This window comes from Gossypium raimondii, chromosome 1 (assembly GCF_025698545.1).
Source record: "Gossypium raimondii isolate GPD5lz chromosome 1, ASM2569854v1, whole genome shotgun sequence".
Taxonomy (NCBI): Eukaryota; Viridiplantae; Streptophyta; class Magnoliopsida; order Malvales; family Malvaceae; genus Gossypium; species Gossypium raimondii.
In genome coordinates this window covers 9,434,021-9,452,334 of record NC_068565.1, presented here as the reverse complement: position 1 = coordinate 9,452,334, position 18,314 = coordinate 9,434,021, and the positions used below count along the sequence as shown (strand labels likewise).

The 18,314-nt window shown below is 35.0% G+C and overlaps 1 pseudogene; it reads left to right on the top strand.

The window, feature by feature from the left end:
• The first annotated feature begins 1,823 nt into the window (after positions 1-1,823).
• LOC105786763 (long chain base biosynthesis protein 1-like) lies at positions 1,824-16,514 on the top strand (annotated as a pseudogene).
• The last annotated feature ends 1,800 nt before the right edge of the window (positions 16,515-18,314 follow it).

Here is an 18,314-nt window from a genome sequence, read left to right as displayed (position 1 = left end):
TAGTGGGGATCTTACGAACAAAATGTACAAAAGAGAGAAACGATTCGAGTTAGGCGATAGTGGAGACATAAGCTGAGGCAAATGTTTCGAGGGGTGGAACAACTTGACAAAGAGACTAATTGGGAATTAACTAAGGCATTGAGACAATTCCAAGACCATTCAAGCCAGTGTCATTCTGAGGACGTGACGAGGGTGTCACAAGAATGGGTGGAGGACAATGTCACGAATCTCAGATGAAAGCTCGTGAAGAATGCATACGGAGCGTCCCATAAAGGTCAATTGATTAAATAGGGCTCATTTGACACACTTAAGCTAGCTTGATTTGTAGATCCTATGGAGAAGTCCATTTATTTGAAGCCCTGGTGGCCCAATGCAACACTCCAATAAAACTAATTCCTAGGTGTAACACCCCAAACTCGGCCTAGTCATTATGGCTGAATTCGGAAAGCTTTATTGGCCACCGGAATGGTCCGGAGAAACTTTTCTTGATTTAAAACGTACTTTTTTTTAAACCATTATGCAATTCGTTCAAAACTAGTAAAATCGAATGTTCAACTATATTTTCAATCTCATTTCAAAAACCATTTGTCCATGAAAATGGTTGAAATAAACTTTCAGAATTAACAAAATATTTTAAAACTATTGGCTTATCAATTCAAAACAAATGAAATAAATCGTTTATTTTAATTTCAGAAAAACCGTGCAAATTTCAGGAATCAAAATAAATAATATATCAATTGTAAACATTCAATCATTTATTTAAAACTATTTCAGTTTTCAATTATACTTCTAATTCATTTGTCTTTTATTCAAAATTGGAGAACTTGGTTATTCGTCATTATTTCGGAAATAAAAATATATTAACTTCATAAATCAAATGTCTTTAGAAAACTCATTTGTAAACATTAATAATTTTGAAAACTAAGTCTAATTTTATTAAAACTCATTTTTAAATGCAATGAAAAAATATGTTATTGACAGATTCTATTTTAAAAATCGAGTTTCAAGCAAAATCTTATCAAATACTAATTTATGCATTTTTTTTAAAACTTAATGTCATGCAAGCAATTTATGCAAATTAGAATGAAACATCCCCAAAATAAAGTCCCATGTCACAGTCTATACTCAAACTTATGACAAACCCAAAATATCAAAATATCAAAATAAAGTTTAATTACTTTAATTTAAAAAGAATTTCGAGAAACTCCTCCAAATGTCGTCATCGAATCCTAACCTTGGGGTTATCTGTAAAATCAAAAAACTAAAGGGGAGTGAGCTATAAAGCTTAATGTGAGATTAACATAAACACAATCACATACGTATAAACATATACATTATACAATCATAATCATCATATCAATTTCATATAACTCAATATTTCACACTTATACTATGCATGATCATGTCAATGCACATTTCATAAAATGATGCAAATTTTATAAAAAAGATCCTACCCATCTCCGTTACACACCAAAATTGAGTTCCCCAGAACTCGTCCATCCAACACACCAAATTGTTTCTTGTATCTCAACATGTAATATATAAGTTTGTTGCATTGTTGATTAATCCTTCAATATTTTGCATCATTTTCTATTTCTGTGTGATTAATATTTTTGATTTATATTAGTAAACTATTTGGTTTCTTTTTGTTCATTCTGATTAGCTTAAATACTTTTTTCAAATTATGTTGGAAGTAATTTTTGTATTTTAGTCATTTATTTATTTCAAATAAATGAATTAATGTTGGATTTCTCATTGCTTTAGAAGAAAACAAAGTTCATCATCTAATCCTTTCTATTTGTGTAGTGAACTTATCAACAACAATGAAATTAGCTGCATTAAACTTAGTTAATGCCATTTTAAATTGGAACACTTTTGCTTTGGATGCCCTCCTGCACAAGTTGTGGTGTTTGGAGTTCACATAGGCGGTACACTCTTTTATTCCTGTTTACACCATGCCATATTTTTCTATGTTGGATTCCAGTGTGAGTATTAGAACAGATGAGTGTCGGACACGAGAATGTTAATTGTTCCTAGAGTTCTATGTATTTGGAGGATCCTTGAGAATCATTTCCCAATACCCATGTCTAGATACATGTCAGACATGGATGCTTCAAGAAAAAAAGTCGAAGCAACATAAATCTTTTCTCTCATTCATACTTGACATGTATACATTACCTTTTATTTTATTTTTATATTACAGGGCATTTATTTGTGGAAGTTCTTCTTTTGGTGGTCATTCTTTGTCTGCTTTCCAGAAAAGTTACAAGCCTCCTAAGCGGCCATTAACAAAAAAGGTTTTGTTGCGATTCTACTTCAAATTAATGTTTCTTTGGATAGATATTGCTTCAAGTTTATGTAGGCTCAGGTCATAATTCTCCGAATTTATGACTTCTATATTTCTATTATAACACCCCTAACCCATGTCCGTCACAGGAATAGGGTTATGAGGTATTACCGATCGAAACACAACATTCAGCATTCATTTCTCAATCAAATAATCCAACATTAATCAATATCATTCAATCATACACATATTGTCCCTTTTAGAGGTCTACGAGACCTTAAACATACATTAAAGAAGGTTCGGGACTAAACTGATCACATATAAAAATTTCTGAAACTTGTAAAAATTTTCTAAGTAATAGAGGTAACACAGTCGAGTCACGCATCCATGTGCTCAGACCTTGTGGCATGAAAATAGACTTGGTTTAAGCCACATTTCTCACCTTTTACATGCATACCTAAACCACATCATTTTGGCATCAATTTCATATTTAATAAGCAACCAAAAATGACCATTTCATGTACATTTCATACCATTGTATATCCATTTCTTTACTACTCATCAAATGTCCATAAACTACCTCAAAGCATTCCAACTCCACATGATTCATCATTCACCACTTACTATCAATTGCATTTATCACATGCCTTAAATTCAAACTAAATATCCAACCAAATCATTCAATCTAAAACCAAACCAAGGCATACCAAAGTATCATTTCAAATTCATATTTAAACATACCATTTCTTAAGCCACATTGCCACCACATTTGCATTCATGGTCAAGCCACAAATAACCAAACATATACATGTCACTTACCAAATGTCTATTGAGCTATTTGAACCATAATCAAACATACCAAGATATACCATTTCACAAGGAAATTTACATACCAAACTAATATGAACATAGCTTATACACATTAAACTTTACATCATTATTAAGCCAAATCTCATGGCTAAATACATATCAAACATATATGCATAAACAGCCAAAGGTCACTTATACACTTCATAAACCAACTAGCCTATACATGCCACATAACCAAAATCACAAAGCTTTTGAAATACCAAAACGATAGCTAAATAGTGTGATGAAATCTCCGACGACTTCCAACCCGAGTAAGCCTCCGAAACACTATAAACATAGGAAAGAAAACAAAGTAAGCTATACAGCTTAGTAAGCTCGTATGATAATATACTCAACTTATCAAATAACACATATTAAGTATTTACAAATTACAATGTTATTCATTTGCTTTCACCGTTATACCATGAATCCATACCATAGCTAACCAAGGGTCTCACAAGCTTATTCATTTCCATGTTTATAGAGATCTAATATATTCTCACCAATTCATTCACATTTACATATGCATAAGCAATTTAAGATATCCCACATTCAATTCAATATTTATAATCAATATAACCATATGGATTTCTTATAATTATCCACTTACTCATCATGTGAAATTCGATACCCTTAATAAGCATTTATATAAATCAAACACTTACATAAACTCAAACATTTCCATGTAATATACACGAGCTCACATCTATTTATCAATCTTCTTTCATTCAATATACATATAAGTCTCGTAAGTACCTATACTACTTATTTTGTTTACACTTTTATTCTCGTATTGACTTTGCCCGTTGAACCATTCAGAATCGCTAAGGATACTAAAAAATCTCGTATAACTCGCACAATGCCATACTCCAGATATGGTCTTACATGCTATCATATATCGATGCCAATAGCCAGCTATGGTCTTACACGAATCTCATATCGATGCCAAAGTCCTAGACATGGTCTTACACGAATCTCATATCAATGCCAATATCCCAGACATGATTTTACAAGAATCACATAACGATGCCAATGTCCCAGACATAGTCTTACACGTAATCACATCTCAGTATCCTAAGCTATTCCTAATGTTCGTATGGGACTTTCGGACGTCGTAACTTTGTCAATTCATGATCGTACTCATCCAATTAACATTAAATTCAATTAAATGATAAATGAATTCAATGATAAATGAACATTTAGAACACGATTTAAGAACATTATTTAACATACGAACTTACCTCATTCGTTGAAACGACGAATTAGGTCAACTAATCCAATACGTAGTTTTTCTCCTGTTTTTAGGTCCAAATCTTGTTTTTCTTAATCTATCTAATAAAAAAATTTACTTATTTAATCACTAATTCACTCAATTTAACACAATTTACACATTATGGAAATTTTACACTTTTGCCCATATACTTTCACATTTTTGCAATTTAGTCATTATCACATAAAATCACAATTTCATGAAATTAAACACAAAACCAAGCTACCCAATTTTTTATTATTTCCATATCAGCCCACATGTTTCATTTATTCACACTTTTACCACACGATTTATCATTTTTCTCAATTTAGTCTAAAATTGACATTTTTACTCAAAATCACTTTACCAAACATGTAAAACTATCATCAAAATTTCATTTTTCATCATCAAACATCAATTAACACATGTATTCAACAATGGCCACTATCAAAACCTTTAATAGTTTCGAAATCGGAGGTACGGGCTAGCTAGATTACGAAGCAACGATATCAAAAACGTAGAAATTATTAAAAACCGAGCAAAAACGACTCACCAAATAAAGCAAAAAACTTGGCCAAATATTAAAGCTTCCATGGATGTTTATCTTTCTCGTTTTCGGTGGAAGATAATGAATAGAAAGATGAAATTTGGTTTTATTTTATTTATCATCATTATTTACCTTTTTACTAAATTAACCTTTAAAATTAATCAATTTTACACAAATGCCAAACCAAATATCATCCACTAACTCACAATTGGATTAATTATCACATAAGGACCTTTACTTTAATGATCTATAGCTATTTGACACTTTTAGCTAATAGAACACAAGTTTTATGCTTTACACGATTTAATCTTTTTTATCGAATTAACCACTCAAACAGTAAAATTTCTTTACGAAATTTTCACACTAACATTCTATCATATTGTAAACATTAATAAAATAATAAAATAATTATTTTGACCTCAGATTGTGGTTCCAAAACCACTATTCTGACTAACCCTAAAATCAAGTTGTTACATCTATTAAGTATTTTGTACCTAGGATTTGGGCCAATATGCCTGTGAGAACTGTTAGCCACCTTTTCTAACCAAAATCATTTCTCGACCACATTTTATTAAAAGCTATATCTCGAAAGTTCAACAATGAAAAACTATTATTTACTACTTTAACATAGGGATCTAAATGAGACACTTGTACTTGCAAGTTGCTCGGTATGGTTTGTAAACTACTAAAATTTGACTTGGACATTGTTGAGTAAAGCTCAAGCTTAAGTTATTGAGATAATTGAATTCGAGTATCCTAATGCTTGACTCGAATAACTAACGAGCCTAATCAATTTTTTCTATTTTAATTGGCACTGACAAATCTCTATTTTATCTCGAGCTTGAGCATATATAATTGAGTTTGAAGCCGATCTTGGGAATCACACTTATTTTTTTACTAGATAAACAAGCTTAATCAAGCCTACTTAAGCGAGTTTGAGCAGTTTGATTTTTATCTTGAAACAAGCTTGAGTTTTAGAAGTAAAACTAAATCAATTTTAAACCAAAATCCCATCCTTGAATTTCGAGTTGTGCTTGGCTCGATAACACCCCTACTTTAACATGTATATAGATACATTGCAATGTTTAATCCTTTCTACTTGTTCAAATTGTCTTTTCAGTCTTCCACAAATTCTATTTTATTAAATAAATAGTTTCAAGTTTGAATACACATGTCATCAAGGATTGTCACAAGGGTAGCCATATACACTTTGAGCTTTATGTTTGAGCTTGAAACTTTCTTCTTTAGTGTTTGATGACTTATGTTGGATCAAGTCCTTCTTGTGTTTTAAGTTTTAACAATTGATATGTTTTTTTTTTTTTTTACTTTTATGTTAAGTTAGATATGGTGCATTTGTGTCAGATGTTAACTTTGTGTTGTTCTACTATTGGTATGTTTTCTTCATCCTTGTAGTGTTTTACTTTGTACATATTATTCATTTTATGTAGATGATGTTGCAGTAGCCTAACATTCGAAAAGGTCTCCTCATTGTTTGTAGGAAATAGATGAGCTCTGTGATGAATGGGTCCTAGAATCCCTTATTCCTCCTATCACGCAAAATATGTTGAGTGAACACCCAGTGTTAGAAAGGTGAGTATAACTGTCAGTTTCGCATGAAATTTATTGGACTTTTGAAAAAATATATGGTTCGACTTAATATGCTTAGCTCTACTTTGAAGATTTGGGAGATGCACATTTCAACCAAATATATTTATTTTATTTTTTCTTCCAAAAAAATGTGTAACATTTCCTTTTTCAACCTTTTATACTCTCTTCTCAAATTTCCTTTTCATTAGGAATCATAATTATTAGTTATTCTTTAGGTTATATTTACCGATGTATGCTTTTACAATAGATTTTATAGAATTTTGGCAAATACTCATGATTTGTTATAGTAGTTTAAATACTCAAGGCAGATTCTTTTCCGAAGTGGCATAGTTTATTAGTTCATCTCTATGCAGGGCTGTAGGGCCCCATACTATAATCAATGGGAAAGAAGTTGTGAACTTTGCTTCTGCAAATTATCTCAAATTTGTGGGGCATGATAAGTTACTTGTAAGGATTTCATTGTAATTATTAATTTATTCTACTGTTTGGTCGACAGGAAGAGAGAATAAATAAACCATATACCAAGATAGCATGATTATAATCCTTTCTAAGTATTCCTTGAAACATACACTTTTCTTCCATTTACCTTATCAAAAAGATGTTTATGTAGGCTGTTAAGTGATATTAAAAGGTAGTTTCACAAAGGAGAAACATATGTTTTCAAAATTTTGGGTAAGTTATAATGACTAGTTCTTAAGGTTTTGTTTCTTTTGGCTGTGAAATAAAATGTGTTTACCAGGAATCATGTAATTTTGTGTTGGAGAAATATGGTGTTGGTTCTTGTGGTCCTCGTGGATTCTATGGCACAATTGGTAAGTATCAATACCTATACAATTTTGAATGGTGTGTTTTGGACTCTCTTTCTAAATCTTCTATAAGAACAAGATTCAGATTGTGACAACCTTCTCTTATTCATATGTCCACCTTGATTGTGAGTTCAGAATAACAAAGTTTTTGGGAACACATGATTCTATCCTCTATTCTTATGGGCTTTCCAGCTTGTTCAGTACAATCTCATGTTTTTGTAAAAAGGACGACATAATTGTTGTGTAAGTGAAAAATGTCATTACCTTAAATGGATACATATATATGGCTATTATCTTAGATTTGACATTGTAAGCTATGGTATAGATAACTTATGATTTTTTTTTGTTTTTACCTTGTCTTTTGTTCTTTTTTTTTTATTGCATGATGCACTTGAAATTCCCAAGAATGGAAATTAGATTCCCCCTACTTTTTTATTTTGTGGAGCTTTTTCTTTTACCGAATTAACAGTTAGATCATCTTACTAGTAGATGTTATTCACAGGCCAGATTGTAATATATTCTGCAATGGGCCTCTTGATACGTGAGGCCCCACCTCTACAATATTTTAAAAACTAAACTTATTAATGTGATGGATGGTTTAGAATTGTTAGATCATCTTACTAGTAGATGTTATTCACAGGTTGTAATGGGCCTTCTGATACGTGAGGCCCCACCTCTACAATATTTTAAAAGCTAAACTAATTAATGTGATATGGTTTAGAATTGTTAAGCAAATTCATAAAATTATTTACCGTAGGTAGAATGCATTCTTGTAAGCTTGGAGGAAACCATATGAAGATTGGGTTTATTGTCCTTTCTGTGCATTTTGACAGAATAGAGCTGCTGAATTTTGAAGGGTGTTTAGGGGCCCAAACTGCTTTTTGAGTTGTCTTGTTTTATTGCACCTTCCTTAGCATAAATGTGTACCTCTTCTTTTAATATTACAATTTTAGAAAATTTAAGGCGTAGATTTGTATCTTGTTTATTAGTTACATGTTTTTTTTTTTGTTTTTGGTTATCCAGGGATGAGGGAGTCCATTGGGGAATATAAAATGGCCTCTACCTTTCTAGAAGCACCATTGTTTATTTCAAGCACAATGATATGGAATCTCTAGAAAGAACTCTTGAGAAAATTACAGTACAGAATAAGCGGGTTAAGAAATTACGGCGCTACGTTGTGGTTGAATTTGTGTATCAGGTATGTTCTGTCAAGTTCTGTTGAAGTTGGTCAGCATGAAGCCAACACTCGATTTCATACAGGCCATGAAGACCAAGCAAAGCTGGAACAGATGCAAGGGCTACTGATGCAAGCTCATTTTGTTCATTTTGTTATATTTAGTTGATGAAATGAGTGTTAGTTCATTTCTAACTAAGTTAGCTTTCTGATTGATGTAATTAGCTTATGTATGAGCTGTAAACACACTTTTGTATAAGTTTACAAGCTAAGATTTCAAGTTTCTATGTAATTAGTGGAGGTAGGTAATTACTTGTTGATTTAGACAAGCCTTATGCTTGAGTTATGTCTTGGCTTCAAGCCATTGTTTTATGTATGAATCAAATCGGTTTGTTCATCAATATTCTCTCAAATTTCCCACTTATTTTCTTCTTTCTTTAACTCGAAATTGTTTGTTTGCTCAGCAAGTTTGAGGCTTGCTCGACAAGATACTTCTGAGTCTCGCTTGATTTCATTGTTGCACCAACAATTGGTATCTAGAGCTTATTTCTTAAGGGACTGTTATACAAATCCATGGCTTCATCAAGCTTTTCACCACCGCACCTCAAGTATTCAATGGAGAAGGCTATCACATATGGGTGGTCAAAATGAAGACTTACCTGCGGGCTTATGATCGTGGGAGGTGGTCAACTCGGATGTTGAACCGGAACCACTTAGAGGCAATCCAACGATGGCTCGGATCAAAGACATCTTGATGAGAGGACCAAGAGGCACAAGGCCATGTCTTGCATTGAACTCGATGTCGATGTGATTTTCACAAGGATTATGGCTGTGAATCACCAAAACAGAACTGGGATAAGTTGCAAGAAGAGTTTCAAGGACAGAGAGGACAAGGCGACAGCGATTCTTGAATTTGAGGAGAGATTTCGAGAATTTAAAGATGAAAGAAGAAGAAACTGTCAAGCAATATTCTGACAGGATTATGGCTATGGTTAATAGCATCAGGCTCCTTGGAGAGCAGTTTAATGAAGCTAGGATAGTGGAGAAAGTAATAGCAACTCTGCCTGAGAGGTATGAGGCAAAAATCTCATCTCTCGAGGACTCAAGGGATCTGTCCACCATTTCCCTGACTGAGTTGATCAATGCTCTATATGCTCAAGAGCAGAGGAGAGCAAGTAGACTGGAAGAGCATCAAGAAGGTGCCTTTCAAGCAAGGACAAATACTGCCTACAAAGGCAAGAAGGCCTCGAGAGACAAGCCAAAGAATGATCTTTGCGAGAAGAGAAGGTCAAACTTGCAAGCAACTGCAGAAGGGTGGTCATCCGAAGAAAAATCTTTGGTTCAATCCGGATCTTGTGTGTCAACATTGTAAGAAGAAGGGTCATGTTGAGAGAGTTTGCAAGAGCAAGACCAAAACAAGACAGAACCGGTCTCAACAGATGAAAGTCGAGGCTCGAGTAGCTAAGGAGGACGGTGACCAAGAGGAGCAAGTCTTTCTTTGTGTCATGCTCATTTGCTCAGAAAGGCTCTCATCTGGTTGGCTCCTAGGCAGTGGATGCACCAATCACATGACACCGATCTGCAATCTTCAAGTCTTTAGACGTAAACCTGTAGAACCAAAGTCAAAATTGGTAATGGGCACTTTATTCAAGTGAAGGCAAAGGTGATGTCTTGATATGCACTCCCACAGTGCCAAAATGATCTCAAATGTGCTCCTGGTGCACGAAATTGATGAAACCTACTCAAAGATAGCTCAATTCTTTGGAGAAAGGTTACTCTGTGGTGTTCAAGGACAAGCGATGCCAAATCAATGATCCAAGTGGATCCAAACCGATGGCGATCCCTATGGTCGATAAGAGCTTTGTGGTTGATGGACAAAGAAGTCGACATTGCCTACAGACCACATCGGATGAATCTAAGTTGTGGCATCAAAGGTGGGACATGCCAACTTCGGATCGATGGCGAATGGTCGAGAAGACTGGCTGAAAACTTCATCAACTCGGTGGACCATGATGATGTGTGTGAAGTGTGTCACTAGGAAAACAGCGATTGCCATTTCCATGAATCAAGCACGAGAGCCTCGAAAAACTCCAACTGGTGCACACTGATGTGTGTGGCCCTATGAGGACTGAGTCACTAAGTGGAAACAGGTACTTCATACTGTTTGTTGATGATTTCTCTAGATATTGCTGGCTTTACTTCTTAAAACAGAAATCAGAAGTGGCCACTGTGTTTTGGAAGTTTAAAACTGCTGCTGAGACAGAAACAGGCTGCAAGCTGAAGACCATAAGGTCTGATAATGGGACTGAGTACACCTCAGCTCAGTTCCAAGCCTTCTGTGATAAGGCAGGCATCAAACACCAGCTTACCAACACTTATACACCTCAACAGAATGGTGTAAGTGAAAGGAAGAATAGGAGCTTAATGGATATGGCCAGGTGCTTAATGATTCAGAAGAATCTGCCTAAAGCACTATGGGCAGAAGCAGTTAACACTGCAACATACATTCAAAATAGACTTCCAACCAAGGCTTTGGATCAGAAGACTCCATTCGAGGCCTGGTTTGGCTTCAAGCCATCACTGGCTCATCTGAAGGTCTTTGGATGCATATGTTACACACATGTACCTGCTGTTAAAAGGGACAAATTGTGCGAAAGGGCTCGACTGGTCTTACGGTGGGCTACAAGACCATTAAGAAAGGCTATAGGATCTTGGATCCTTCAACAAACAAAGTGTCGAAGAAGGGGATGTGGTATTTGATGAAAGGTCATGTTGGAACCGGAAAGGCATGAACACGAGGAAGTTTCGAAGAACTTACAACAAACCAAGTCGAGCGAACAAAGTGTTCTGAAATGGACATTGATGATGAACCGGTCGGAGGAACAAGATCAATGACCGAGATTTATGAAAGGGCTCATATAGCCATATTGAACCAAGTAACTTTGAAGAGGCTGAAGCTCAGCAAGAGTGGAAGCAGGCAATGGCTGAGGAGATCAGCATGATTGAGAAGAACCAGACCTGGGAATTGGTTGAAAGGCCAGTCAAAAGGAAGGTGATTGGGGTGAAATGGGTGTACAAAGCCAAGCAAAATGCTGATGGTACCTTGAACAAACTGAAAGCAAGGTTGGTTGTCAAGGGTTCAGTCAGAGGTATGGCTTGGACTACCTGGAGACCTTTGCACCAGTGGCCAGGCTCGACACCATCAGACTGCTGATTGCCTTAGCAGCCCAGCTCGAATGGAAAATTCATCAACTCGATGTGAAATCAGCCTTTCTGAATGGTTTTTTAGATGAAGACATCTATGTTGAACAACCACAAGGGTTTGAAATAGCTGGGAGAGAGCATATGGTCTACAAATTGAAGAAGGCCCTATATGGCTTAAAAGCAGGCTCCAAGGGCTGGTGCATGCAGAATCGATGGCTACTTGGTGATCTGGGATTCAATCGAAGCAAGAGTGAGCCAACATTGTATGTCAAGAAGCAAGGGACACAAACACAACTCATTGTGTCCCTATATGTTGATGACTTCTTGGTGAGGAGGAGATCGGCGAATCTTTGGTTAATTTCAAGACCAAGATGCAAGAGGTGTTTGAAATGTCGATCTTGGGAGATGTCCTATTTTCTTGGAATGGAGGTGACTCAAGCACGAATGGGATATTTTTAAGTCAAGAGCTTTGCCACAAAGATTCGACCAAGTTCTCCATGCAAAACAACAAACCAACTAAAACACACTTCTTTGTTGGAGAAAAACTATCGAGCCAAGGAAATTTTGAGAAGGTATGTGAAACTACCTCTGAGTCTAGTTGGTTGTTTGCTATACTTGACCGCCACTAGACCGGACATAATGTATCTTTGTAGGATTGCTCTCAAGGTTCTTGCATTGTTGCAATGAGAAGCATTTTCAGGCTGCCAAGAGAGTGCTCAGATATGTCAAAGGCACTTTGGACTATGGCTTAAGGTACAGCAGGAAAGGAAATCTAAATCTAGTTGGGTACACTGATAGTGACTGGCTGGATCGATAGATGACATGAAAAGCACCTCAGGGTATGCTTTCAACCTTGGTTCAGCTATGTTCTGCTGGAGCTCGAAGAAGCAAAGTCTGGTGGCACAATCTACTGCTGAAGCAGAGTATGTGGCAGCAGCAAGTGCTGTCAACCAAGCCATTTGGCTTAGGAAAATCCTGGCTGATTTGAATATGGATCAAAGGGAAGCAACAGAGATCTTCGTGACAATCAATCTCTTGTTGCAATTGCCAAAAATCACATGTTCCATGGAAGAACAAAGCATTTTAGCATTAAGCTATATGTTGTTCGAGAAATGGAGCAAGCTCGAAGTGAAGCTAATTCATTGCAATTGGAGGACCGACTTATGACATTTTGACTAAAGCCCTTAATGTCACAAGGTTTGAGCATTTAAGAAGAAAATTAGGTGTTTGCACCATGCTAACCAAGGAGGAGTTTTGAAGTTGGTCAGCATGAAGCCAACACTCGATTTCATCTGAGCCATGAAGACCAAGCAAAGTGGAGCAGATGCAAGGCTGCTGATGCAAGCTCATTTTGTTCATTTTGTTATATTTAGTTGATGAAATGAGTGTTAGTTCATTTCTAACTAAGTTAGCTTTCTGATTGATGTAATTAGCTTATGTATGAGCTGTAAACACACTTTTGTATAAGTTTACAAGCTAAGATTTCAAGTTTCTATGTAATTAGTGGAGGTAGGTAATTACTTGTTGATTTAGACAAGCCTTATGCTTGAGTTATGTACTGGCTTCAAGCCATTGTTTTATGTATGAATCAAATCAGTTTGTTCATCAATATTCTCTCAAATTTCCCCAGCTTATTTTCTTCTTTCTTTAACTCGAAATTGTTTGTTTGCTCAGCAAGTTTCGAGGCTTGCTCGACAAGATACTTGCTGAGTCTGCTTGATTCTGTTGTTGCACCAACAAGTTCTCACAACCTTCAACGATTGTATACTTAAGCGTGCCCATGTTGTACATAAATAGCCGTATTTGTAGGATTTGGCTAATAAATACAGTTGTTGCCTTGAATTACTGCTCATGAGCCATAACTGTCTTGTTCACTGTCTTTGACATTGCAAAAACGGAGCAAATTCTCCATTATTTGTCAAGTAGAGCCTTTACAGCCGCCTTCAAAAAGCTATGCATGAAGGTGGTGAGTGGCAGTTAAGCCATAAGCATTACTAGGTTTCTTGTTAGGTTGACCAAGAAAGTTGTCGAAAAGAATGCGGAGCAATAGACTATCTATAAATTTGTCTGACAAGAACTTGTTTGGTGTCAGAAATAGACTATTTATAAATGGTCTTTCTATGGTGTCTGCAATAGACTACTTATAAAATTTGTATGACAAGAAATTGTTTGGAGCAAGTTTCTAAAATCAACACGCTTGTGGCATTGCATGTCAATTCAGTGGACTTTGTACATTCATTTCAGACATATTCTTCCTTGCATAATTATGATCTATTACGACATTCTCATTTAAACCATGCTCATCTTTTGTTAATACATCAAATTCAGAACAAAATAGGATGAGTGAGTGCTATAATAAATCAGTAGTGATGCGAATAGAATATATATATTTTTTTCTTAATAAAATTGCCTAGAATTACATACTTACCAAAAAGAAAATATCATTCTTTGGTCTTAGGGAATCATTCTTAATGGAAATTTGTTAATTGTTTACTATTTGTTTTACCCGGCTGCGTGTTTGTAAAATAGTGGTACATATGAGGAAACTTGGAAAAAATGTAGGGGAGTCCTTTTGAGTAAAAATCTGTGAGGTCCAATGGTTCAAAGTTGATGATACCTTGTATTGGTTGGTTCTTACTGATTTTCCTAATTGTAGTTTCACCATATCTAACATTTTGTTGGTTAAATATGTAGAATTCGGGTCAAATAGCTCCTTTGGACAAGATCATCAAATCGAAAGAGAAGTATCGCTTCCGTGTCTTATTGGATGAGACCAACTCATTTGGTGTACTTGGTCGTACTGGAAGGGGTCTCACTGGATACTGCGGGGTTCCGGTGTGTTTATAATTTGTTTAAGTTACTATTTTATAGTTGCTTTGGTTTTGTCGGTCACTAACAGTTGAACGTACTGCAGATAGAGAAGATAGACATTGTTACTGCTGCCATGGGACATGCATTGGCAACAGAAGGAGGATTCTGCACTGGAAATGCTCGAGTCATAGATCATCAAGTTTGTAGTCTATGGACCTTTTAGTGTTGAATATTGGAAGCTCTACCTAGTTTTACTCGTCATAAACATTATTTATAATAGATAGACTCAAAATAGTCAAGACTATACCAGTGGATTTACCTTTTCTGTTCTGGTATTGGTACGTGTATATCGCTGTGTTTAGGCATACCATCTTTTATACGAGTATTTTTTCAAATGTTCTTCATATATATATATTTATTTGTTTATGTTTGTATGGTACCAACCACCCTGGATAGACTCCTAATACACTTGTAAAATGCTAATGGTAATTCTATGATTGGTGGCAGCGGTTGAGCAGTTCTGGCTACGTCTTCTCCGCATCTTTACCACCATATTTGGCTAGTGCTGCAATTACTGCTATTGACATCCTAGAGCAAAATCCTGGCCTGACATCAAAGCTGAAGGAAAACATTGCCATTTTATGCAAAAGGTTGGTTTCGAGCTTAATATTTTCTTTCTTGTATGGTTTTAAGGATTTCCTTTGTTTCTGTGATGATGCTCTTGTCCTCTGGCTTCAACTTGTCTGTTACATTGGTCAGTAGTCCATAGTAGATAAAAGACAATGTTTATGATTGACAAAACCTTTTCTGGTTCTAAATAGAAGTCGATATGTCATTAACCTCTGTAACATGCTAACATCTTGTAACAAAGCACATCGGTGTATCTTTTAGTGCAAGCCCTTGTTTTTTAGTAGATAAAAATGCAGATAATTTTTTGATGATCATTGTATACTTGACCAAACCATTTCCGGTTCTGAACTCGTGATAGGAATATATATTTTTTCTGATTAATATCTGCAATATTCTAATATCTGATCAAAAAGCACGTTGTTGTACTTTGTAGTGCGATCCTTTGTTAGGTGGTTATCGTGTAATTGATCTAATCACTTCCGGTTCTGAACTTGTTTTGAAAACACAGGACTCTCCGATATCCGGGGGCTTTAAATAGCAAGCAATCCAGAATCACCAATTGTTTTCCTTGTGCTTGAAAAATCAACTGGTTCGGTGAAAAGTGACCTCCAGCTCCTTGAAGGCATTGCTGATCGTGTAAGTACACCATTCTCATGTTTCCTTCTTATTAGTAGTGCCGAGTTATATTATTCTGAATCTTTATTTTTCTTGAAATATTTGATATTCGTACATGAGTCTGCAGATATGATTTTTTAAATATATATACAACTTAAAAATCATTGTTGCTTTAACTCTTCATTTTTTTTAAAATACCTTTATCTGACACATTTCTAGATATGTAGATGACTTGACTTGACTTTCCAAAGACCTAAGCACATAGGAAAAATTCAATATCCAAGTAATACAAGTCTATGCTACTCTGACTCGATTGTGAGTTGCGGATATGGGTATGTTTCCAACGTGGATATGTTCAACTTTTTTTTTATACATTTGGAAGATCTATGGAGGGTCATATTTCCATATTCCAACTCAAATGTCTCAGTTATAGATATTTCAAGAAAAATAAGAAAGGTGAGGCAATATATAATTCAGACATATATCAAAATGTGACTGACATTCTCGAGTCCAGGTAACATGGAAAAGTGGATATGGATAATTGAAAACATTTATATTTTACAGGCCTTGAAACAAGAACCCATTTTTGTAGTGGCTTCAAAAAGATCAACTCTCGATAAATGCCACCTTCATGTCGGAATTCAGAGTCTGACCTGCTTAAGGCATGTGAATCACTCAAGCGAGTCGCAGCAGCGATGCTTAGGTGAGTGATACCCATCATATATATATGTGTGTATGTATGTATGGATTAGTATCTACTGTCAGTATAGTTTTTTAATTTGAAAATCCAACATGTTTTTATATTATATTTGAAAAAATACATGACAGCTTTTTGTAGAGCTAAAAAGACTTTATTAGCAGTTCAAGATTTTGTTTTTCAGGTCACTTTTCTTAAATTTTCTCTAGCAAGAAAACAAAAGGTAACTACAATTTAAACGTTATACTTTATTGTTTATAATTTAAATAAATGTTTGTCATCTTTTCAAGCTATTTATTTACTTTACGTAGCTTTGTAATTTCATATGTTGAAAGTGTATTTTCATGTGTAGGAATTAACAAGTTGGTATTGTATGTTTAAAATTTTCTTGAAAGGCCAAGATATTGTCCTGAGGACAAATGCATGCTCATTTTATTGCATTTTATATGTTTTATAAATTGAAATCAAACCATTTTTATTTTATTTTTATTTTATAATTTTTAAAATTTTAAATTAGAGGAAAACGTGATTAAGTAAAAGGTTTTTTATTCATTTTTACAGTTAAAAAATCGATTTTATAATTAATATAAAATAAAAATAGATGAAATTTTTAATAAAAAATATCAATATATTTTTTGATTTGATATTAATTTATTTTTTTTAGTATAAGAATACAAAAAAAAACATGATGGCTTGGGTTGTTGTTACAATAATAATGCTGCAAATTGAGTTTATTTTAGGGTCCGTTTGATTGGTGTAAAATGTTTTTCGGAAAGCATTTTCTGAAATTTCCGGTGTTTGATTGGGTGAAAATATTTTACTACTGTAAAAGCAATTACAAAACACGGAAAAGAAGGTGTTAATTTTGGAAAATGTCTTACCATTTCTAATTCGGTAAGACATTTTCAAGAAAATTAGAAGGAACACAAATCTTCCATTTCCCTTCCCCTTCCCCCATCCTTGATCGGTTGTTCCCATGCCCAAGAAAAACTCAATTCCCCCCAATCGAAGCTCTCGTCGTCTGACCGTCATGTCCTCCTCAATGTAGATGTGATCTGTCCTGTTGTTCTTCGATTCATTTCTGTATCTTCCTTCGACTCCTCATCTCCGTTCGTTGGCCTCACCTCACCATCTCAGCATCGTCGTCTCTGTCGCTCGATCGTCAGCCTTACCTCTGTATTTTGAAGAAACCTTAAAAAATTAAGGTCCACAGTCGAGAAAAATTCATCTCTAATCTCCTCGAGGTATCTGTATATTTCTCTAATATTTTACCTCTGCATTCTGTTTTCCTTCCTTTTCTCTCTAATTTTTGTTTAATGTAATACAAAATTTTCTCTCTCTAATTCTGGTTATTAGATTCCTTAAGTGTGTCCAGTTGAATCTAGAATGGGTATTGAGTCCAGTTCCTTCTGTCATTCTTTGTATTTCTTGTGCTTTTCCAGCTTCTATGGCTGAATCTTGAGAAGAGAGGCCAGAGAAGAAAAAGGAAATTTGATCTGTTCAGTCATAATCTCTTTTTTGCTTTGGCTATCAAGGAACTGTTTTTTTTTTAATTGACTTATTCCAAGTTTCTCATTCATTCTAAAGCTCTAACCTCAGGGCTTAATTTGATGCCTTTTATCTTCATCTTCTTTATCTGTTGATTATATATATGTTCTTCGATGCTGTTCAGGTGCAAACTTCCAAAACTTGCGCTCTTCAACTTTGAAGCAAGTCCTGTACTTAACTTATGAGTGATCCCACAAAAGAAGACGCATTGTTGAGTTGTTTTCTTGCAAGGTGAGCTTTGATCCTACATTTTAGATCTTGTAAGGTAAAAGTAAGGTGGGGTAAAATG